The 24,007-nt window shown below is 48.2% G+C and overlaps 1 long non-coding RNA gene across 1 annotated transcript in view; it reads right to left on the reverse strand.

Moving 5' to 3' along the window:
- LOC141585698 (uncharacterized) overlaps positions 1-24,007 on the reverse strand; it is a 98,288-nt gene that overhangs the window by 65,478 nt on the left and 8,803 nt on the right. Inside the window, exons 2-5 of the long non-coding RNA XR_012519354.1 lie at positions 20,666-20,741; positions 16,828-16,912; positions 9,325-9,574; positions 2,621-2,715 (exon numbers count right to left, since the gene is read on the reverse strand). This is a non-coding gene — a long non-coding RNA (uncharacterized LOC141585698). The remainder of the gene's footprint in view (positions 1-2,620; positions 2,716-9,324; positions 9,575-16,827; positions 16,913-20,665; positions 20,742-24,007) is intronic.

Genomic DNA, 24,007 nt, shown 5'->3' on the forward strand with positions numbered 1-24,007 from the left:
AATAGAAGTAGATGCCCAGTAAATCTTTGTCGAATGAGTGAGTGAATAAATGAATGAAGTGTCAGAAGCAAGACTGGAAGTGGGGTCTGTCTGCTCCAAAGGCCAAGATGCCTCTTAATTTGCAGACATGTAAAACGTGCACTAAGAGGGATCAACACACAGCAGGTTGGAACCAGAAACTTCAGTGCCAGACATTGCCAGGGGGACAAGGGGAGCACAAAAGGCAGGCTCCATTTGATTGAGGTTTTGAAGATTAGGTAGGAGTTTCCTAGGCTGGCATTCATTCTCCAAATATTTAATAACCATCTATTGTGTTCCTGGCACCGTTCTAGGAATTTGGGAACCATCAGTGAAAGATGTAAGATTTCTGTCCTCAGGGGACTTACATTCAACAGGACTAGGGAGTGAGGTAGTTCCAGGCAGAGCCGGTTGAGCAAGGAGGGAAAAGAGGTTTGTCTTGGGGAAGAATATGGGGTTCATCAAGTGGAGCAGGTGTGAAGTGCAATTTGGGAAGAAGCTGCTGACAAAATGGACCAAGGTCTAGAAAGCTCTGGGTGTCTGAGAGCAGATGAGAATGAGGGGAGGGTTTTAGATTTGCCTGTACCTGTGTCAAGGGGAAGAGTGAACTTCCAACTCATTGGCCTAGTGTCTTTGACTGCTTTCATGGTTACTTCTGAATACCTACTTTTGGTGTTTTTCTCCTATTTTAAGTCACAGATAAAATCATGAAAAATATTCAGCTCCAGAAACAGGTTCTTAGTGCCACTTAAGAGGAGGAAAAAAAAGTTATTTTTGCTCATTATTCATCTTTTCAGATCTTATATTGATTCTGGTATTTAAATCGTTCTGTTATAAAGACACATGCACACGTATGTTCATTGCGGCACTGTTTACAATAGCAAAGACCTGGAACCAACCCAAATGCCCATCTCGACGATAGACTGGACAAGGAAAATATGGCACATATACACCATGACATACTATGCAGTCATAAAAAATGATGAGTTTGTGTCCTTTGTAGGGACATGGATGAACCTGGAAACCATCATTCTCAGCAAACTGACACAAGAACAGAAAATCAAACACTGCATGTTCTCACTCATAGGCAGGTGTTGAACAATAAGAACACGTGGACACAGGGAGGGGAGCATCACACACTGGGTCTGTTGGGGGAACTAGAGGAGGGACAGATGGGGCGGTGAGGAAGTTGGGGAGGGATAGCACAGGGAGAAATGTCAGATATAGGTGATGAGGGGATGGAGGCAGCAAACCACCTTGCCATGTATGTACCTATGCAACAATCCTGCATGTTCTGCACATGTACCCCAGAACCCAAAGTACAATGGAAAAACAAAAAAAGGAACACACATAAAAATGATGAAGACAAAAAAAATAATATTGATTTCCAAATTTAAAGCTGGAATCTGCTGGGCGTGGTGGCTCACACCTGTAATCCCAGCCCTTTGGGAGGCTGGGGCAGGTGGAGCACCTGAGATCGGAGTTCAAGACCAGCCTGACCAACATGGGGAAACCCATCTCTATTAAAAATACATAAATTGCTTGGCATTGTAGCTAGTACATGCCTGTAATCCCAGCTACTCAGGAGGCTGAGGCAAGAGAATCACTTGAACCTGGGAGGTGGAGGTTGTAGTGAGCCGAGATCATGCCATTGAGATCCAGCCTGGGCAATAAGGGCAAAACTCCATCTTAAAATAAATAAATAAATAAAATAAAAAAATAAAGCTGGAGTCTTTATGTCAGGTATCCAGGCTCCAGTATGAGTTGTTAAGTTGCTTATAAAATTACGTGACATGTTTTAATTTCTTTAAATCAATCAATCAATCATTCATGATGCCTCTGGCAGGAAAAAGATAGAAAGCAGGCTTTTATTTTATTAGGAAGCTGAGGTTGTCAACATTTCAAACGGGAGGTTACCTGACCCATGTTTCTGCAGATCGTTGGGGAAAAGTTAAAGATAACTTCAGGGCTGAATTCAGATGTGGCTCTGCAGAGAAGGAGGAAATGGTGGGTCTTGTGTCCAGTGGGGACTCACTGGGATGTGCAGATGTGGGTGGGACAGAGTTTGGGGCAGCTGCTCCTACAGTAGGAAAAAGGTGAGAAAATGGTAGTTGATCTTCACTGGGTCAGGTAGGGCAGCCTGCCCAGGTCAAGAGGAAGATTCCAGGGATCCAGTGGCGAGGAAGATTCCAGGGATCCAGTGGCAAGCAAGAAAGTAAAGATAAAGAAATGAAAGGGAAATTAGACAAAGAATCTTACGATCTTTGTAAGACAGGAATGGCAAGTGGAGTGATGAATTTACAGACGTTGGTGGAGTGAGGACCAGGGTCTGCAGAGACTGAGGAACAGGGAGGGGCCAAATGATAGAGGTACCCAGCATACAGCTTGACCTATAGCAGGTGCTCAGTAAATATCTATAAAGTGAATGGTCTTGACCAGCAGGCTGATTGCCTTTTTTGATAGCTTTGATAGCTTTCTGACGAGTTTGGTACTTTGGATCCTCTTTATGTGCTCAGGGGCACCCTTGCTAAAGGCCTTCAATTCATTCTTTGTCTCGTTTTACAGTGAGTAAACGGAGGCTCAGAGACGGTAAGTAGCTTACCCAGGGTCACAAAACTTGTAAGTAGTAGAATCAGGGCTTGAACCAAGTTCCATGTGAGTCCAACACCTGAGTTCTTTGACTCTTGGGATCTTGTCCTACAGGAGAAGGAAGTGCAAAGATCAGGCCGTATATGATTTTCACAGGCCCCTAGGAACTTTTGTTTTTATGTTTTACGTAACTTTTCTCCATAAAAATACATTTGAAATTCTAATTTCTGGCTACTAATATAAAGATAAATATAATCCAGGATGCATTATATTAATATTTTTTCTGCTGATTTAAAAAAAAATAAAAACAATTACATGGACCCCTGAAAGTACTGCAGGTTGTAGGTACAGTGCCTACTGTGCCCACTGATGAAGTTGGCGCTGATCAAAGATGCTTCATGGGTGTGATCTCTGTGCTTAAAAAAGCAGTCAGTCCCCTTCCAAACTAACCAAAGCCACTTTGTAAGGATGTAGCCCTCGGGGGCTACCTAGTGGGTCGGGGGTGCTCCCATGGCACATGCCAGGGGTCCCTGCTGGAGGCTAGCCTCCTGGCCATGGCACTTCTTTGGTTTCTTTGGAGGGGGGACAGAATCTTGCTCTGTCACCCAGGCTGGAGTACAGTGGCGTGATCTCAGCTTACTGCAAACTCTGCCTCTCAGGTTCAAGTGATTCTCCTGCCTCAGCCTCCTGAGTAGCTGGGACTGGCTAATTTTTCTGCATTTTTGTAGAGATGAGGTTTTACCATGTTGGCCAGGCTGGTCTCGAACTACTGGTCTTACATGATCCACCTGCCTTGGCTTCCCAAATTGCTGGGATTATAGGCATGAGCCAACACACCCAGCCGCCATGGCGCTTCTTGAAACATTCTCCACCTCTTCAACTGAACAGGCAGAGACAGGAAAAGCCCAGCGCCGTGAGACTCAGACCAGGCCAAATCTGTGCACACAGAGCAATGGCAGGAATATCCAGCCTGCCTGAAGCAGCCACTCCGCCCCTCCCCTTGCACTGGAGGTAAACAGAATCTCGGGCTGCTCTCTGCCCTCCTCCTGGAACTGTCAGCTCCAACAACTGACATCTGCTCCCTGGGAGGAGCTGGGCCACCATGGATAACCTCTGGCATCTCTGTCTTTTCCCCCATCACTGCTGGCAAGAAAACTGGTCACAGGGGTTTGGGGAGAACTGTCCCCGCCCAGCCTCTCCGAGCCGGCAGGCCCACTCTCACCCTGAGCTGTAGAAGTCCCCCTATGTCAGCCTCCAGAGGCCTCGGTATCTCTCTTCTGGAAATCAAAACCACCCTTTCTGGGGCTCCCTGACAACCCCTCATACAACCCCTGTTGCCAGCTTCCTGAAAGAAAACATGAGTAGCTATATGCCAGACTGTATGCCAGACTCTGTGCTAAACGCCACACTTATTCCATGCTCAGGACAACTCCATGAAATAGCTGCTATCATCACCTCACGAGGAACCACATAAGGTCAACAGATTTGCTGAAGGTCGAACAGCAGTAAGTGTGTAAGACAGGCTGTGTCAGGATTCAAACCCGCCGGTCTGCCTCCGAGCACCAGGCATCCTGCCTCTCAGGCCTCCAGTGCTCCCAGGTTAAATCCCCTGGTGCCTCTTGGACAAAGTCCAAACTCTTTAGTCTGGCTGTCAAGGCCTGCCCCAGGCTGGCCCCCCACACACCGCTCTCCCACAGGGGCGCAGGCACACTCCAACAGTCCAGAACCACTGGGGCTTCTCTGAACTCCCGCTGCTTTTACCCTCCTGTGCCTCTGTGCATTCAGCTCCCCCAGACTGGAACACCCTTCCCAGCGGAGGAATCTCTAGTGGATGGGGCAATGGGGTTTTGAGTCAGCCCTACAGGGATCTGGATCCCACTGCTTTCCCTGGGTCCAACTGTGTCACCTTAGGCAGGTTATCCCCTCTCTCTGAACACTGATTTCCTCAATTGTAGAACTGGAGCCACCAGGCCTGCTTCGTACTATCACAAGAATTCCCTGAGAAGGGATACGAGGTGAGACAGGCATGGAGTGAGCACTCAGTGGATATTCACTGTGCTGGCCCCACGTGGTCACCATCTCTCCACATTTGTTCATCCTTCAGCTCAAATGTCCCCTCCCCTGAGATGCCTCCTGCGAGTCCCTTGGCCAGGCAGGCTGAGTGCAGACTCCTGGGCTGCAAGCCCCAGCACAGGGCCAGCTGTATGATGCGTGTTGGAAAAAAATAGAGAAGGAGGGAGAGGAAAGAATTAAGTGGGTCAGAAGAAGGCAGTTGGGGGTTGATAAATGAGATTGGACAATGGAGAATAACAGTAGAAAATGACTTGGGCCTTAATTATTTGGTAATTAGATCCAAAGTGGCTGGAAACAGGAAGGCGGGTGGCTGCGTTCAGCCAGATTGCCAGGGTAACTGGCTGCATAGGCAGGCCCATCACTTCTCAGGATCCCCACGGAGCGGACTCCATGCCCCACTTACCTCCTCCCCGCAAGGCATCTCGAATTCAATTAGGGTCCCCCACACCCTGGACTGGACTGAGTGGGGAGCCTCAGAAGCATGGCAGGGCTCAACGACCACCTTGTGGGCTGCTGGTGATTTAGGGGAAGCTTCTCAAAATGATTTTCCATCTTCTGCTATCCTACCCGATTCCTGTGCCCTTTGCCCTCCTCGATCCCTCCCGTTTTCCATCCTCCCCATCGCCATTATCCCTCCCTCCATCCCCTCCCTCCTCCTCCCCTGGGTCTCCATCTCTTCCCAGAGAGCCCTGGTAATAACCGCTGCCAAACCAGTGCAACCGGTTCCCAGGAACCTGATGGCCTGGCCCAACCCTGCCCTACAGGCAGGTAAGGAGGAGGGATGGCGACTCCCCAGCTGTGGGGTGTCTGAAAGCGCCAATTACCTCTGCAGTCCGCTCTCGCCTGCCCAGCCAGCCCAGCACAGGACCCTGGGGGTGGGGATGGGGGCAGGGTGGGCTGTTCTGGACCGGGGGACTGCATTTCAGACCCTACCACAGCCCAGCTACAGGATATCCAAAAATGTCCCTCCCTCTTCTGTGAGCTGACAGGTCTGAAGATTTCTGCCAAGCCTGACACAATGACTCACATTTAATTACACATGGAACCAATCATCTGGTTGAAATGAGTGAAGTTTCATAAAAGGAGAGGTAAAATCCAGGAAAAAAAAATTGCAACTTTTTTTTCTTGACAGATACATTGTTTGAAGATTTGACATGACCTATCTTAGAAAACCCCTTTCAGAGCCGGGGATTCCAGACTGTTTTATCTACCTGGTGCTTCATGCCCCTTATCCAGTGATAGGGGTTGCTGGGGGGAAGGCCAGGGAGGGGAGCAGAGTCTGGGAAGGGAGGCTGGTTGGAACAGCATGAAATGTGTGTGTGTGATTGTGAGTGTAAATACAAAGGGATCCATGTCTCTAACTATATGAGTAAGTAAATGTAACCCAGATGACTGAGGTTCAAATCCCAGCTCTGTTTCTTCTTAGCTGTGTGATCGTGAGCAAGTTACTTAACCTCTCTGTGTCTTGGTTTCCCCACCAGTATAATGAGTAGATGTAAAATGGGGAAAGGAAGCGTGACCTGCCTCCTAGCATGGCCGTAAGGATTGAATGACTTAATAAATGCATAGCACTTAGCAGAAGGCAGGTGGTGGGCAGAACTGAGGTGTTCAACACCATTCCTATCATTAGTATCTGTATTAATAGAATTACCATGAATAGTATTACTTAGAAACATGCCTGACCTCGTAAGCACTCATTCCAGGTTCACTAGTAGCATCAATTGCGTATGCACGAACATGTGTGTAGTATGATTGGAAAAGGGCCCCGTGGATGAACAATGGATCTTTCTGGATAAATGGTAGCTCTATATTATAGCTTTCATTACAATTCTGTTGGTTGGATGGTTGGCACAGGTCTCACTGAGCTAAATTCACAGCGTCATTGGTGCAACATTCAGTTCTGGAGGCAGTAGGGGAGAATTAATTTCCTTGCCATTTTCAGCTTATAGAGGCCACCTGCGCTCCTTGGTTCATTGCCTCCCTTCCTCCATCTGCAAAGCCAGCACCGTTGCATTTCTCTAACCTGGCTTCCCTGGCCACATCTCCCTCTGACCACACCTGGGAAAGGTTCTCCACTTGTAAGAACCATGGGGAAGACATTTGTTCCACCCAAATCATCCAGGCAACGTTTTCCATCTCAAAGTTATTGACTTTAATCATATCCGCAAAGTCCTTTTTTGTCACTGTAAGGCAACATATTCACAGATTCCAGGGATAAGATGTGGACATCTTTGGAAGTCCATTATTCTGCCTCCAGCCCAGGGGGATGATGGAAATAGTCCCTCGTGGCTCTCAATTTGTTCTGGTGGAATCGCATCAGTGAGCGTCTCTTCTGGGGCTCTGGGCACTGAAAGAGGCTGCAGACAACTGGCCCCACAGTGGACAAGCTACAGCCCCACTAAAAGCCCCAGGTCCCACATGTGGCCAGGTTTGGGCAACTTCTCCCAGATCCAAAAGGGTAGCAAGGTGTGGACTAGGCTCTGCCGCTGCCCCTCCATGTGTCTGTGCAGAAGCGGCTCCCTGTCTAAGCCTCCAAGATTCCTTGTCTGTAAACTTTCTGAGGACCACAGGCAACAACACACGAGGCTCCCAGGACAGCGGGGTCTGCAATGGGGGCTCGGTAAGTGTTTCAACCTGCCCCCTCCACAGCTAGAGGTCAGGTGCACAATTACCACAGCAGTTGGGGTGTGTGGCAGGTAAGATTATACTGGTATCAGGGACTGTGACTAGGTGCTGGTGGGGGGCGGTGTTGTGGATAGGAAAGAGTGTGAATCCGGGAGCGGGAGAATGGGAATCAGTGTGTAACAGAGTGGGTCCCAGTATGGAGAACCCAGCCCCGTGCCCCTTCCCAAGGGCCCAGAGCCTCCCACCCAGGTTCACCTGAAAGTTAAAGCCAGTGCCCACAGCCCCCGCCCCCCGCCCCAGTTTGGCAAGCATGACCACAGTGCTCTGCCTAAGCCAGGCATGTCTCTGAAGTCTCCTGCTTCACACTTCCTAATCCAGATGATGCCCACTGCTGCCGTTTTTATAAAGGGCAATGTTTCGAATTGCAAATTCTCAGAACACCGAGCAGCTGTGAAAAAGCATTAGGTCAGACTTGGTACAGACAAGATGTCCCACACATGTTAAACAAACAAAAAAAAGTGAGTGTCATAGCACCAACCATGGGTTGGACCCATTTTTTTTAAGTATCTCTCTTGCCAAGTTTTAAAATGCAGGCGCTTTCAAGGCACAAGGTAGAAAGTGAGCAGATGTGAGACTCCAGGGAGAAGTGAGGTCTGTGTCAAATGCGCAGCGTAAGCTCTGTGTAAAAACGTTCAAACCCCAGTTTTCACAGCAGGCAGTTGGCTTTTGGCCTCTGTAGTCTTTGAAAAGAGAGTGAAAAAATGTGGTATGTGTGGGTATGCAGGTGCCACATGTTTGTGTGTATATGGCATGTGTGTGTGCATGTGTGGTATGTGTGTGGCGTATGTGTGTGGTGTGTGTATAGTGTGTGTGCATGTGGTGTGTGTGTGTGCATGTGTGTGGTGTGCAAATGTGGTGCGTGTGCATGTGTGGTGTGTGTGGTGTGTGTAATAATGTGTATGTGCACATGGTGTGTTTGTGCATTTGATGAGTGTGTGTGTGGTATATGTGGATTATACACATGGTATCTGCTTCTGTGGTGTATGTGTGCATGTTGCGGGGGTGTATGCATATATAAGTTTATGATGGTTTTGTGGAGGGAGAAACGAGTTTCAGAACTCTGTCTTTTTTTTTCTGTTTACATTGTACATTTTCTTAATTTTTTAAAACAAGCTTATATAAGCATCCCAAAAGTCTTAGTGCAAGTTTAAGCTTAAAAACTATTACATCTTTAATCAGAAAAAAACAAAGACAAAAAAGGAAATACATGACAAAAGCTTGTGTAAAAACGTTACACCAGGAAAATCACCAATGCTTGTCTTACTGTTTCGGTACCACTGGGTATTCCTGCTACTGACTCGAGTCAAGGCTGGTGGGAAATCTGTGCTCCCTCCAGCCCCAGGGACCTAGCAGGTCTGCCTGGAGAGTCGCTGCTCTGGCCCCAGAGAAATTCAGCAGCATCTAAAGCCAAAGCACGGGATGTTTTCTGGAGCCCCGCACACACGCGCAAGCAACACAAGCAGAGCTCCGTGCGCAATCCCCCCTTTCAGTGCACATTATTTGTTCTCAGCAAGCCCCGGTCTAGGCCACGGCAGATCCGGCTTCCACAGCTGAGTGCCCCTGACCACTGACTGCCCCTGGATGTGGCACTGTTACTTTCTGACCCTTGACTTCCCTCTCTGCGAAATGAAGTCAGATAAAAGATGATGCATGCAAAGTGCCTACTGCAGGACTTGACACATGGTAGGTGCTCACTAAATACGGTTTATGAGGAAGACGAAGGCCACAGCCTATCCCCATTTCCTGGGCTCCAGCCAGATATAAGTACGTCATAGGAGGCCCACTGGCCACCTAGAGAGAGCAGAGTCCACTGACCTGATCAGGTCAGCCTCACTCTGCCCCACGCAGGGTTGACTTCTGTCCTCTGGCCACCTGGACATGTGGTTCTAGATGATTCAGGACATGTGTAACAGAATCCAGCGGCCGCAAGGCTCAGAGTCATCACTGCCACGTACCTACCTGGGAAGGGATATAATCCCCTTTTGCAGATGGGAAAGCTAAGGCTCTGAGAGGTTATTTAACTTCTATTTTTGCATCCTCTTTCCTTCATTTATTCATTTGATGTTTAAAGGAGATGCGAATGAAGAGTAGGTACTGCATGAGGCTTGAGCCAGGAGGCGGCGGCAGGAAACCAGACCTACGCTGTCCATGCTGCCACAGAGATAGGACCAGCTTCATGGGCGTGCGACCTGCATAGTCACACCAGACTCTGAAATTAGAAAGGACAGTGCTTGGTTTAATGCTCTGCTTTTGCTGTCTTGACTGTCTTAGTAAGTTTTAAACGAAAATTTTATTTTATTTCCATTTTGCACTGGGCCCTGCACATTACGTAAGTGTTGGAGCTGGGAGTTAAGAGACGAATATAGGAACAAGGGAATCAGAGCAAGCTGTGGAGATGTGAGGGGTTAACAATGGTGGAGGTGGTGAGTAGCTGACCCAATCTAAAGTTTTAGTCCTGGCCTTCCTAAAGGAGGAAAATTTGGGCAAGTAGAAATTGGTAAAGAGGTGGAAATGAAGTTTCTTAACTATAAAATGGAAACAGTGATCTCCTGACCCCACAGGACCAGCCATGACAAGATTTCATTTAATTCATTCCATCCGTCCATTCGTTCATTCCAGCAACACATAGCACCTATTCTGCAAGTGCTGAGCGGGTGCCCCGTATACCCCGGCCCTGGGAAACGTGTGTTCCAGCATGGACAACTCTTTATCCATTCCTGAGATTTCTGCAGGAAAGAGGTGTACAGGGTGCTACAGGAGCACATGATGGGGGCTGGCTGGGCTAGGGGGCAGAGTTCTCAGCCCTGCGCAGGGCTGGGCACAGAGGAGGCTCTGGGAGATTGCAGGCTGGCAGAGCCTGGCTCTGCAGAGCAGTCAGCTGTGGACACAGGACCAGCAGGGAGCTGTGTGCCCTGCTGATTTTCAGGAGGCACCATGCCAGCAGCCGCCTGGCTGTGTCCTGGTCCCAGGGGCAGTGGGAGGACCTTAGGAGGAGCTGGCCAAAGGCAGGAGAGGGCACAAGAGCAATAAAAAGTTTAATTAAAGAGAGGCAGCTTTTGGAGGGAGGGAGTAAAGCAGGCTAGCCTTCCCGACTAGCTACTGTGTGCCTGCTACTTGACTGCATCTGTCATATCACCTTCACAGCCCTCTACAGCACATGCCTCCGTGTTACAGCAGAGGAAACTAAGTCTCAGACAGGCTAAGCCACCTCCCAAGTTCATACATGATTTTGGAAACCAGAATCCAGTCTTCTGATTCCAGTCTGCCGCTTCTATCCACGTCCCCTCTGACCAAAAATCTTCCCAGGTATTTGACAAGCCACCAGAGAAATTTCTTTCCAGCCCAGAACCAGTAATGCTTAAATCTCTCCTGGGTTTGCTTTTCCTTGAGAAACACCATGGGTCTTATGTTGATCTTTTTTCCCTCTTCCCATTGGCCACTAGGAGGCCCAGCATCAACTCTTGGCCCATCTCAACATAGATTTTGTCACCATGTCACTTCTGGTTCAATCTTACTCATCTGCCTTGCTTTTATTTTCTGCCTTTTGTTTTTGTTTTCTGTTTATGGGGTCTTTTTTGACTAATTTTTAATATGCTTTGGCTCACTCTATTATAGAGCTTCATTAAGCCATCTCCAACCTCTTTGGCATTCTCTACATGTCTGCTTTGCCCTTCCCTCTCTGCAGAGAGCCTTTCTGTGGCTCCTTATGCACAAGGCCTGGGTGATGCTTCCTGGCTCCCTGTTCTCACCCTTTCCCATTCAAGCTCCCATCACACTCTGACCAGTACCCAGAATCCAAACCCCACTTTCCCAGAGAAGATGCAGCTTTTGTCCCAGCTTGGACCAAACCACTGTGGCCATGGGCTGGGTCACACAGCAGAAATGTGGCAGCCGCGTTTCATCCCTGCAGGGTGATACCCAGACTCCTTACCCTGGCACTCCAGGCCCCTTAGGACCTATGTGCAGCCTCTGCTTCCTAGTTCCAGCTGTCCAGCACCCCACTCCCCAGCCACACGGGGCCCACTTGCTGTTCTGGAAACTCCATCTATTTATTGCCACCTGTGAGTTTTCACCCAGGCTAACTCCTCCACTGAGAGGCCCGTCCTCCAGCTCCGTCTGTCTTAGCTGATGACAAACACAAAGGCTGCCTCCTCTCCCAAGCCTGCTCCGTCCACACCACCAGCTCTTATCCTCCTCTTGGCTCCCATTCCATGTCATTTATCCACCTTCCTGACCCTGCACCCTGAGTTTCCATAAGGCTCAAACATCCCTCACAAGATGCCAGACTCCGGGAAGACAGACTCTGGAGCCAGCACCACAACAGATCTCGGTTCCAATCCTAGCTAAGCCACTTAGCAGGAGGACTTGGCAAAGCCCTCTGGAAGCCCCACTCACAGTCACATAGAGTTATGTTTGGGTTGCACAGGAATCAGCAAAGTCAGGGGTGCAGAAGGGCTGAGCGCAGAGCAGGTGCCGAGTGTTTGATGAGTGAATGAGTGGATCTGTGCAAGAAGCTAAGCATGTTCTTAGTAACTTACATATACGCTTCACTTTCAAACTCTTGGGCAGTGGTCCGTATCCCTGTTCATGACCCTCTTGGATCCCAGGAAGGGCATGGTGAGCACACACCCTGGAGAGGGGGATGGGCCTCAACAGACCTCGGACTCAGGCCTGACCCATTCTCAACCTCACCCTCAGAGGAACCCACGCTTGTCTCTGCTTTTAGGAGAGCATGTCTGAGCCCCTTTGTCCCCTTCAAGCGTCTCACCATCTCCTGTCCCCTGGAACTCTCCTAGGTTAGGAGGATGTAGGAGGGAAAGGTAGAGAAAGGGCCATATTTGCTGGAGCATTCCCTCTGCACCAGGCACCGTGCTTAGACCTTATATGCATTTTCTCATTCACCCCGCATTTTTCATTTGCCACCTTGTCAGATTACCATGATTCTATCCATGTTGCATATGCAGAAAGTGAGGCTTAGAGATATTACCTGGCCTCTCCAGGCCACTCAGAGGGTGGAGCCAGAATTTCAGGCCAGGACTGTCAATCTGCAGAAGCCAGGATCTTGCTAATATGTCAAAGTAAGGATCCCACCCCCTCCCCCAGTAAGAACCCCTGCCTGGGTCCAAGGAAGGTTAGCCCTTGCTCTTCTAAGGGCTGGATGGAGACCCTTTACAAGGAGGCAAGAGTGGACAACAGTGAGCAGTGAGTGCTGAGAGCCCAGAAGGCTGGGCCAGCTGAGCTCTTGTACCTCTTCTGGCAGGGGATGGAGCTGGGTATTACTACAGAAGGCAGAGCATGGGTCAGGAGCTGGCTCCTCACTCATCATTCAGAGTGCCTTGAGAAGGACAGCTGTAGCCGATCCCACTTTGTGCACAGAGGGGCCAAGGCAGCAGGGCAGGACTTGAACTCGTGACTACATGCTATCCTAGATGATACTTGGGAACTTCAACGGGCCCTTATCTAAGATCTAAGCACAAATCAAGTGCCTTAGAGATCTCCTCGCCAGCAGATTGTCCTCTAGAGGAGTAAGTGGGCTCCAATCATGGTTGGCAAGGTTATGATTATGGCAGTGAAGATGATGATGAAGAAGAGGAAAAAGAGGAGGAGGAAGGAGGGGGAGGAGGAGGAAGAGGAAGGAGGGGGGTGGGGGAGGGGGCGGAGGAATCAGGAGAAGGAAGAGGAGGAGGGCAACGATGGTGATCATGATGGCAATAATAACAGAGCTCCATGTATCCACCAGCCACTGTTCTAAGCACTTTATGATATAATAATCCTATAGAGTAGACACAAGTATTATCCCCATTTTACAGAGGAAGAGACTGAGACATGGACAGTTAGGTAATTTGTCTGAAATCATACAAATAGAGTGTGTTAGAGGTAACACTCGAGTTTCAGAGCCCATGCTTTTCTCCACAATGCCTACGTCATATTTATAACACAATGAAAATGGCAATCACTATTTATTGAGCATTTACTATGCATCAGAAACTGTGCTAAGCACTTCATTTGCATTATCTCACTTAATTCTCACAAGAGCTTTAACACTTGACAGTATTATAGTTCCATTCACAGTATGAAAAATCTGAAATCATGAGAGGGTGGCATAATATGTGTGAGGTCATAGGACCAGTAAGCACAGAGGTGATGGTCAAACCCAGGCAGCATGACTTCACATCTTATCCACTGAGGCACACTGCTTTCCAGTGGCTATATATGCATGTGTACGTACACACCCTCTTCCATGAGCCCATGTGCACACACACACACATGCATATCAGGATTAACTTAACCCACACAGACTCACAGAAACACAGACACTAAAAACTGGCTCTGTTGTCACTAAGTTGGAGACCCAAGCCCTCAGTCTCAGGATTCCATAAAGTAGTTCCTAAGCTGGGAGGCAAGTCTGTGCTGCAACTATGCAAAGCTTCCTTCCCTAGTCAGGGCTCTGAGCATCTGGGGAAAAAACCTGTTGTGGTGTGGGGGTAAGAATATTTGCACTCAGGGCTAAAACTCCAGATTCCTTTCAATGTACGTTCACAGCTGCAAATTCCACTTCCCAGGAGCTCCTGTTGGGGTTTGCACGCCACCTTTCAGGGTCTTCTCTGCCAATTAATTTCAGTGCAAATTGAACCCGAGATCTTGGCCAGAGGATAGAACCAGTTGGACCTGCATAACGATCTCCCCAACTGCCTTGCAGAGTCCGGGCTTTCTTCCTTCCAGGTTGCTTTCAGGAATATTTCCTAAGCTCCTGCTCCTTCCTGTAAGTCCTGGCCATAGATACTTTGACACACTCAGATCCAGCCACATTGCACTTCCTGGGGAGACACCATCGATAAGCCCAGCCCTGCCCACCATAATCACATCAGCCACCACACACCAAACATCACCGACAAATTCTATCTCCAAGGATTCCTCCTAAATCCAGAAATGGGCAAGATATTCCCCCACCTTACCAAGAGGCAACAAAGGAGGCTCAGAGAGAGAGGAAGTGACTAGCTCAAGTCCTGACAGCCAGAAGAGAAGTTGGGTTTAAAACCATATCTACCATACCTACCTCTCCTGGTTCTGCACCCTGACTTTCTTCCTGGTCCCCAATGTGGCTCCAGTGAGCATTTCAGAGGAAAGAAAATGTCTTTCTTTAGGAGAGATGCAGGATAAGGTGACCCAAAGAGGGAAGGATTGCAAGTGACAGAGAGCTTCATGGGAAATCTGCTCAGGCAAAGGAGTGGAGGCTGGTGAACTCCAGGCAGCTACTGGAGACCGGTTTGGCCAGAGGGCAGGATGAAGAGTAAAGAATGGAGGGGCAAGGGCTGAACTGCAGTGCCCTGAAGGCCAGGCTAAGGGATTGGAAATGTGCCCTGAACACCATGGGGAACCATCAGCTGTTTCTGAGGAGAACTAGGTGCCAATATTGCCAAAGAAAATTAATTTTTTTTTGTGACGGAGTCTCTCTCACCCTGTCACCCAGGCTGGAATGCAGTGGCGTGATCTCGGCTCACTGCAACCTCCGCCTCCCAGGTTCAAGCAATTCTCCTGCCTCAGCCTCCTGAGTAGCTGGAATTACACACTGGGTTAATTTTTTGTTTTTAGTAGAGACAGGGTTTCTCCATGTTGGCCAGGGTGGTCTCAAACTCCTGACCTCAGGTGATCCGCCCACCTCAGACTCCCAAAGTGCTGGGATTACAGGCATGAGCCACCATACCAGGCCAAGGAAATTAATTTAAAGGCAATATCCCTAACAAAGCACAGATAGCTTAAGAAGTGGAAGCACAGTTGGCTGAGTGGGGCACTCTTCTCAAAGTAAAATCTCCACTGAGTAAAATCCCAGAAGCCTTTTTCAGCCAGTTACAAATTCACCTGCCTCAGCTATCATCCAACCCTTGGCCTCAGAAAAGTAGAAAGATTAAAAACTTAGCCTCCGGATTCAGACTGCCTGGGTTTGAATTTTAGCACTGGCATTTACTAGCTGTGCTTCCCTGGACAAGTTGCTTAACCTTTCTGTGATTCCATTTCCTCATCCAGAAAATAGGGATAGTAATATCTCCCTATCTCCGTCACTCATATAAAACCCAAGGTCACTCTCTGTTGACCTTGAAGAAGACAGAGGCTGGACAGGCTAATAGCCAGGCAAGTATGGATCCCTTTCAGAAGATTATGTGATGGCCAGGACAAATGGTTGCACTCAGCTTCTGCCCTTCCATCTTCCCCAAATCACCTCAGAGTCTAAGCTCAGCCTCTTGGAATGCCAAAGCTATAGTTGAGGCAGAACTGCATTTTGAAGCATTGCTCTTTTCTGGGGCAAAGATCAATGACTTGTTGATTTTGCAAACAAGGCAGTGACATGATCCAGGTTTGAAAGAGGACCCTGGTAGTCTTAGAGGAATAGGGTGCGAACCGGAGGTGAGTTATAAGACTCTGGGAATTGACCAAGAAGGAAGGAGGGGGATATTCCAAACTAAGACGTGGTGTGGAAACAGACAGGAAGGTGTATCTGAGGGGGGATACAAAATCAGATTTGTCCCCAAGAAATTAACTTGTTTCCCAAAAACTGAAGCAAGAACTCAAGGAGGTGATTTGGTATTAGCAAGCACCTGGAGACACATTCTCTCCCAGCTCTGCTTGGAGACAAGGTTCCCCTGACTCCATTTGCCTAGATGTGAAATGGACCTAGTGACATTTATACCTGATCCCTTCCAGTGCAAGGTAAAGAGCCAAAAGTTCTTAGAGGAATACAAAAGGATAAGGGGGGCATGGCTGCTCCCAGATATGTTTGGTTTCCCAGCCCTGCTTACCCAGGAGAAATGTCCTCCTGCAAGCCTAAGAGCCACCCTTCATCTGGGTTCTCCTTCTAGAGAGCCTCTTCCTGTGTCAATGAAACAGAAAGTAGGGGCTTGGGAAGGTTGATTTTGACTTGAGGACACTGAATACAATCTTTCTGGGTGTTTACAAAGTGTGTTTACCAAGCAGCCACTCTCCAAACCCTAGCAACTGCTTAAAACAAGAGAGCTGCTGATTTGTGGAGTGCTTTCTTTTTTAAAAATATCATCATAAATGTTGGATTTAGAGACATTATTTCCTCTTAAAAATAACTTGTTAAGGGGACAAAAGTATTTAAGAGGCTTTCTTCTCAGCTCAGAAAGCAATAGGGAGGAGTGGTTTGTTTTGGAGTTTTTTGGTTTTTTGTTTTCTGGGGATTTTTATTTTGCATGCAGTTAGAGCAAGGATTAGGAGGAGTAGGAGAATTAGCAGGTGGGGGGGGGGGTGTTTGGAAAGCAGGTGGGATGGTGGTTAGCTCTTTGCCTTTGGAATCCCAAAGCCCTTCTCTAATTGCTCCTTCCCTCACCTTTCCCTCCCCAAACCCACCAGGACCCAGGAGAAAACAAGACTGAGCTCTACTTTTCCCCCCTCCTTTTCCCTTGCCCCTCTTCTGCAATCCCACCCCAGTGCTCCCCCACCTACCTCTCATATCAGATGTCAGCTTCTTCTTTGTCTCCACAGACACCACAATGTGTCCCCAAGTGCACCACTAATGGTATACAAGATTCTGGAGGGTAACATACAAGTAAGCTTTAAAAACAATTTTAGCAATATGTATTTTTTAGAGTACCAAAAAACACGGAGATAGATTATAACAGATAGGTAGATGTGATTGACAAATACATGATATATGAATGGCAGATAGATAATGGGTAGATAATAATTGACAGATAATTGATAGATATGACTGACAGTTATGATTGACAATAGATGATTGATAGATGATAGATGTGAATGACAGATAATAGGTAGATAATGATTGACAGATAGATGATAGATATGATTGACAGATAGATTAATGATTTATTGATAGGGTGAGCCAGGACCTCAAACCCATGCTTTCACAGATATTACCCTTTCCTCTTTAAGCATATTTTACACAACACATGTTCATTCAACCAATTACTGGGTTGCTATGGTCCTACTAAGGCATCATTCATGGTTCTCAGGAACATCAGTAAACAAAACAGTCATCAGACACTGACCTCACAGAGCTTATATGCTGGCAGACAGAAGCAGAAAATAGGTAAGAAGTGAATAATAATCTGATAAATTCTAAAGTGATTAGTCCTATAAGAAAAGAAATAAAGAAAAAAAAAAAACAAGAAAAGAAATATAAAAGAAAAATAAGCCAGGTCAGCAGTGCTCAGAGAAGGGGAAGGAGACAGGTTCCCAGATTTAATGGGGTAGTCAGAATAAGCATCATAAAGGAGGTGAGATTTCAGCAAGAATGTGAGGGAGCTGAGTAATTTCACTACAGGTTTATCTGGGGGAAGAGTGGTTTAGGCAGAGGGAACAGCTTCAACAAATTGCCTAAAGAGGAACCCTAACCAGCCTCCTCCGGAAACAGACAGGTGGTCAGCGTGGCTGGAACAGAGTGAGCAAGGCAAGAAAGTAGAGGGAGAGAAAATCAGAGGAGATAGAGATCCTGGTCACTTATTTTAAACGCAATTAAAACTAAATGAAATTTAAAATTCAGATTCTCAGCTGCATAAGCCATATTTCAAAGGTTTAATAGCCACTTTCGGCTAGTGGCTATCTTATTGGATAGCACAGATAAGAAAATTTTTCTCATCACAGAAAGTTTTATCAGATGACACTGATCTCAAATGTTCTTCCCTTCCTTCTTTGACTTGGTTAACTCTTATTCAGACTTTAGCAGCTCAAACATCACTTCCTCCAGGAAACCTTTTCTGATCACTCTTCCCCATTCATCAGCTCCACTGCCCTATGCACCCTCTCAGAGAACCAGATGGCTTTTCTTCGTATCAGTTATCCCTTTTTGAAATTGCACACTCATGGCTGTGCTTGGTAGCTTGTACCTGAAGTCCCAGCTACTCAGGAGGCTGAAGTGGGAGGATCACTTGAGTTGATCCTCAAGAGATTGAGGCTGCAGCAAACTATGGTCACTGCATTCCAGCCTGAATGACAGAGACTCCATTGAAGAAGAAGGAGGAGAAGGAGGAAGAAATTGTATGCTCATTAGTACAATGTCTTACTGATGTCTCTCACTCCTAATAGATTGTTAACTCCATTGTTTCTGTTTTGGTTCATTTTTATATTGCCAGCACCTAGCACAGTGTCTGGCATATGAAAGGCAAACAATTTGTTCAATGATCCACTGAACGGTTTTAGGTGGCAGGACTAGAAACAGAGTATTCACTAAATAAAGGGTAATAGTACCGCGGAGAACTGGGATTCAGGAGGCTCCTGGGAGCCAAAATTTTGTTGGGTGAGAGCATCACCAGAGGCTGGAGTCCCTACTGCACCAAACCTGGATTCAGCCCAGTACCCCTACATCGTTTTTGCACCCACCTTCTCACCAAGGCCCCCACATGGTGTCCCTTCAGGATAACAACAGAATAACATCTGTCTTTACTTGAGAAGCCAAGTCTCAGATATTCACAAAATGCCTTTTCATTCCTCCAGTCCTGCACTTGCAGCAGGAGCAGCGGCAGCATTGAAATACACGCTTTTGCCGCTCACAAATCCGAGGAGTGGGGACCGACCTTGGCACATTTGCTGGCATGCCTGGCTAGGCACGGACAGTGCTGTGTGCTCCAGCACGTATGTGGCCGCCCTCATGGAGGAAATGCTGGACTGCACAGCCCTGGATCTGACAGGTAACACGCAGCAGCTGCATGATTTACAAGACCTTGTGGGGAGAGGTTTTGTCTCCCACTTTGAGAGCTTGAGTGCTTCATATTAATATTTATGGGAGTCTGGGGCCTCCATTAACCCCACCAGTGCCACATTTCACTTGTTACATAGTGCCTGTCTGTGAATGAATGCAAAGACCCGTGTTCAATATTACATGCATATATGTATGTGCATGTGAGGATGTACATGGACCCCGTATGCATTTTTGGGAAAGCATGTGTATATGTGCGATCAATTGTATTTCAATGTGAGTATGAGTACAGGCAGCTATGTCCACATAATTGTGAATATTGTGTGCACACTGTAAATGCATGTGCATATGGATACATATGCATACATGTATAATGCATGTGCATATATTTGTGTGCATGTATGTGAGCACGAGTTTGTATCTAGCAAATGAACACATGTGGATTCTCTGATCCAACATGTGTGCAGGCCTGCCTCCATATGTGTAAGCATGAGTGTATACATATGCATGTTTATTCATGCACCTGCTCTAAGAGCATATGCATATCTATGTGCAGGTTTAGAGCTTCAACATTATCCCAGAAACAGCTTTCATTAAACTATGGGTGATTCCATAAAAATTGCCTCACCTAGAGGCTGCTGCTTCTATAAACACTTGCTCTGGTAATTATAATATATTTACTGGAAAGTTCAATTGAGAACAGATGAGAAGAATTGTTCATTAATTGCAAACAGCACCAATGTCCCAAGACAATGATGCTCAAAGTATCCTCCTCCACCACACACAGACACACACACACACACACACACACACTTCTCACCACCATACTCCTCTGCCAGCAAATGAAATGAGCAACAGAGCTGCAGTTTCTCTCTGACACTCGTCATCATGTTTGTACTGCTGCATCTCCAACTTCCCATCACCCATCTTTTGGCCCGGAGATGCAAAGAGAGCATCTTATGACTGGAGAGCATGAAGCATACCCTTATAAATGTAACTACCCTCTGCAGAGGGAATTAGAGAGGAAACTGTTACCAAAGAAGACTATGTCCCACTCTTCCATACTTCCCCCCACCTGAGTATTTCAGATAAGGCATAGTGGACTTACAAAGTTTGGTGACAAAAATACAAATTTCAGCATCAGATAGGTAGGGATTCAAGTTATAGTTCCTCCATAGGGTAACATTGAGAAAATAGTAACCACTCTGGGCTTTATTCATCTCTGACCCACAGATAACAGTAACCCATGCTCCATAGGGTTAAGTGAAACATAATAATGGAACTAATCTCACAGTTTGGCCACACTTCTGCTATGTGGCCTGCCTGCCCATTATCCACAGAAAGGGACATGTGTGCCATGCTCTGGTTCCCAGAACATAAAGGAGGATAGGTATCAAACCCGGCAACGGGAAGCACATCCCTTCTCTGTCCACTCAGAACAGGCAGAAGTGAGCCCCCAGGTCAGTCCAGGACCATGATCTTTTGTAGAGTAAGGCTCAGGTGCCTGTAACACCAGCAGAAACAGGGAAGTGAAGGTGGCAGATCCAGAGAAGAAACAAAAGGGCATGAGAGTGAGGGCAGCTGTGGCTCCTGAATCTAATGGAGTCCAGGGCTATGATCAATGCCTACCTCATGCTCCAAAGCTCTGAAATGGGCACCTTCTATTCTTCCATGCTGCTGTCCATTTACTGGGAGGAGTCCAAGCCTACGTAAGACGTACAGATCGCCAAAAAAGAAAACACAATAATATAAACAGTGGATTTGTGGGTTTCATCTTCCTTCTGATGCTGAAACTGGTTTCTTCCAGAAAGCACCAGAGCTCCTCCCACTGCCTCCAAAGCTGTCCCTCCAGCCCAAAGACAACATCCCTTTTTGATACAAATATGAAAGAATGTATAATGAGTGGCTGGTATTTTTTATGAAAGTAACTTCACATGCAGAGAATGCAGAGAGGCAGCTAAAACTGAGTTTGGCCTCATAACAAATTATTAATATAGGTGGTTTTCTGCATTGAAGTAGTAACTTATCTCATGTATTTTAATTCTTCCGAGTGAGAACACTGAGCTCTGATTTTCTTATCTAAATGTATCTTTTAGGAGGCATTCTGGGATAATATATATAATGCATCTTATATTATCCTAAAAGGATTATCTTTTAGTATGCATCATTTAGGATAATATGCATAAGACAATGGAGAAAGACATTAAGAAGACTAAGTGTGAGGCATAGGAAATTGACAGAACGTGGTAAAGGTGTTCAGAAGGAAGGAGGCATACAGGATGCGGAGGACATATAGAGAAGCTGCCCCCCATTTGAAAGAGGTGCTCTCCATGGTCTGGACACATGCTCCAAAGGGCAGGAACTATAGAAAGAATAAAATTTCAGCCATAGTAGCTGCTGTCTTCACCAAAATAAGGCTAGACTTCTAAGCCAGGAAAGCCCAGCCTGGAAAGCCCAGTGATGCCTGCTTCCACAGACCAGGTGCACCCTGGATGCAGGACTGTCCCTTTACAGCAGCTGGATTGCCTTCTGCATGTACTGGGGTAGGTAGCAGCACAGAGCAGCTCTACCAACCAGATTGACTTCTTTTAGGAGCGCTGCTGGAAACCATGCTGTCTACTGGATGTGCCATTTGAGGACTTTTGTTTTGGTGGGGGGAGGAGGAGCAGAGCAAACCTCTAATCTTCCCTCCCTTACATAACAAATCCAAACACAACTATCTCTGGGATGAGAGGCCAGGCCAGCAGACTGCAGGCTGCAGAGGGAAGGGTTACGCAAGAAGCCACTTCAGAGTTTTCCTTTCTGAAAACAGAAGGGCCCAGAATGCACATTTTGCATCTGAAAGCCTGCAAGGGAATGATCAGAAACTCTAAACCCACTGTCTCCAGAAGCCCGGAGAGGAAGATCCTGGGGAGTGGGGATGGGAGAGCAAAGGAGTAGGGGGTTTGTCTGGTGTGGCAGAAGCTGCAACTCCAGGTCACAGAGAAAGCCAAGTGACCAGCCTGGTGGATCTGGCAGCTCCCATTGCAGTGTGGGTCCAGACGGCCCCTGGCCGGGCACAGGCTGAAGCAGTAAGTAGGAGTCCAGTGCCCTTTGACAGGCAGGGGCATTGTCCTGCCACAGAAATGCCCAGAGACCTGGGACTGAGGGAAGCCTGCCTGACCCACTAAAAGAGGCCCAAGCTCAGCTTCCCCGGAGATCCCTTCCCCGGAAGCCAGAGCAGACCGATGCCCGTTCCCCCGCCAGCGGTGTGCCGATCCCCAGCCAATCCGGCCACCGGGGGAACCTGGAAGGGAAAAGCCGGATAGTCGGAGCAGTCAAGACGAGATCCCAGAGCAGTGGGCCCTAGCGCTGCGCGGTGTCTCGGGGGACTCCAGACTCTCATTCCCCCACATGCACTCCAGCCACCTCGAGACCCGGCTCGGCAGCCCTTCCCCGCCAGGCAGCACGGAGATAAAAAGCAGAAGAGAAATGAAAACGGAACAAGAAAGTTTTCTGCAATGAAAGAAGTTACGAAGGAAGGACTAAAAGAATGGGAAATGTCACAGAAGGAAAAAGGATGCCGGGAGGCAAGGGAATGGGATCCCAGGCTCCCACCCGTCCCGGTGCGCGAGGACCCTAGGCTCCCAGCAAGCCCTGCCAAGAGCCTTCCCCGAACCGCCTCGCTGAAGGTGGCGGCGGCAGATCCAGCCCGCAAAGCCTCCCACACATCCCTGAGACCCGGGGTCGCAAGAGGCGAGATTCGCCCAGGACTGGACGTCAGCCACTCCAGCCAGGGGCGCGGTTCGCAGCGAAGCCCTCGACCAGCGGCCTGCGTGTGCCCTGTGCGTGCGTCCCGGTGTCTGAGCGTGTCTGTCTCTGAGTGTGTCTCCGGGTGCAGGCGCCAGCCTGTCTAGGTGGGATTGGAGCTGGCTGGAAGACTCCAGGCGCTGGGAGGATTTTCCCCCCCGGGATGTGAAGCATTGTGAGGAGCCCGCGAGCCGCGGGGAGCGGAGGGAACGGAAAAGGAGGATGACGGTGGTGGGGTGCCGCTGGGGTGGGACGTGCCAAAGGACCTTGGGACCCAGTTTGCTTTTCCTGGGCTTGTGGGCTCTAGGGCGTCGTGGCGGGTCTGGACGGCAGGCGGCAGGCCGAGACTTGGCCGGGGCTTGCCTGCTGTGCGAGTCCGCCCTGGAGGCTCGGGAAGCCCGGGCCTCCTCCAAGGAGCTGCCGGCTCCGCCTAACTCTCGCCCGCTTGCGCCCCGGGCCGGTTAGTGCTCACTTGGCGGGTTGGTACGGGAACTGATAGTGCCTCAACGTCAGTCCCCGCACCATCAATGTGGGCATCAGTGTGCGTGCAGGGTGTAGGTGTCTGTGTATCTGTGTGTCAGTGTGTCATTAAGACTGTGTTCTGGGATTGTCAGACTCTCCAAGATGCAGCTGGTCACTCCAAACCGGCCTGAACCACTTTGGCTTCTGGATGCAATGTGATGGTATTGGTCACTGGGTCAGCGTCTGTGCTTCTGTGCTCCGGGGAAGAAAAGCCAACACCGGAGTTTGCAACCCTCCCCAGGTCAGAGGCTGAGGATGGAGAATGTCAGTCCGATTGGGACGATTCCAAAGGGAGTCAGGCCACCGGATTTAGGGCCTCCACCAGCCAGGAGTTCATGAACTTTTTTGTCTGAAACCATGCAGTGGGTTTCTTCTGGCACCCCACCTGAGCAAAGCTTCTTTCACCGCATAGAGGATACATGTGTACATGCAAAAACGTTCTGTGCAGGAGCATGAGCATCTGCAGTTACTGGGCTAATCAAAGCCCCTTGTTCCTTCATTCATGCACTTGCAAGCAAAGGTACCACAGAGCCAGGCTCAGCTGCCTCCTCCCAGATCACAGCCAAAGCCTTCCCCACCAGACACATCTTTCATCTTTGGGCTGGTGAAATGAACTGGGCCTTGGAATTAAATTCGAGCTAGAATCCCAAGCTTCTCTCC

This window comes from Saimiri boliviensis, chromosome 9 (genome assembly GCF_048565385.1).
Source record: "Saimiri boliviensis isolate mSaiBol1 chromosome 9, mSaiBol1.pri, whole genome shotgun sequence".
In the NCBI taxonomy this organism is placed as follows: domain Eukaryota; kingdom Metazoa; phylum Chordata; class Mammalia; order Primates; family Cebidae; genus Saimiri; species Saimiri boliviensis.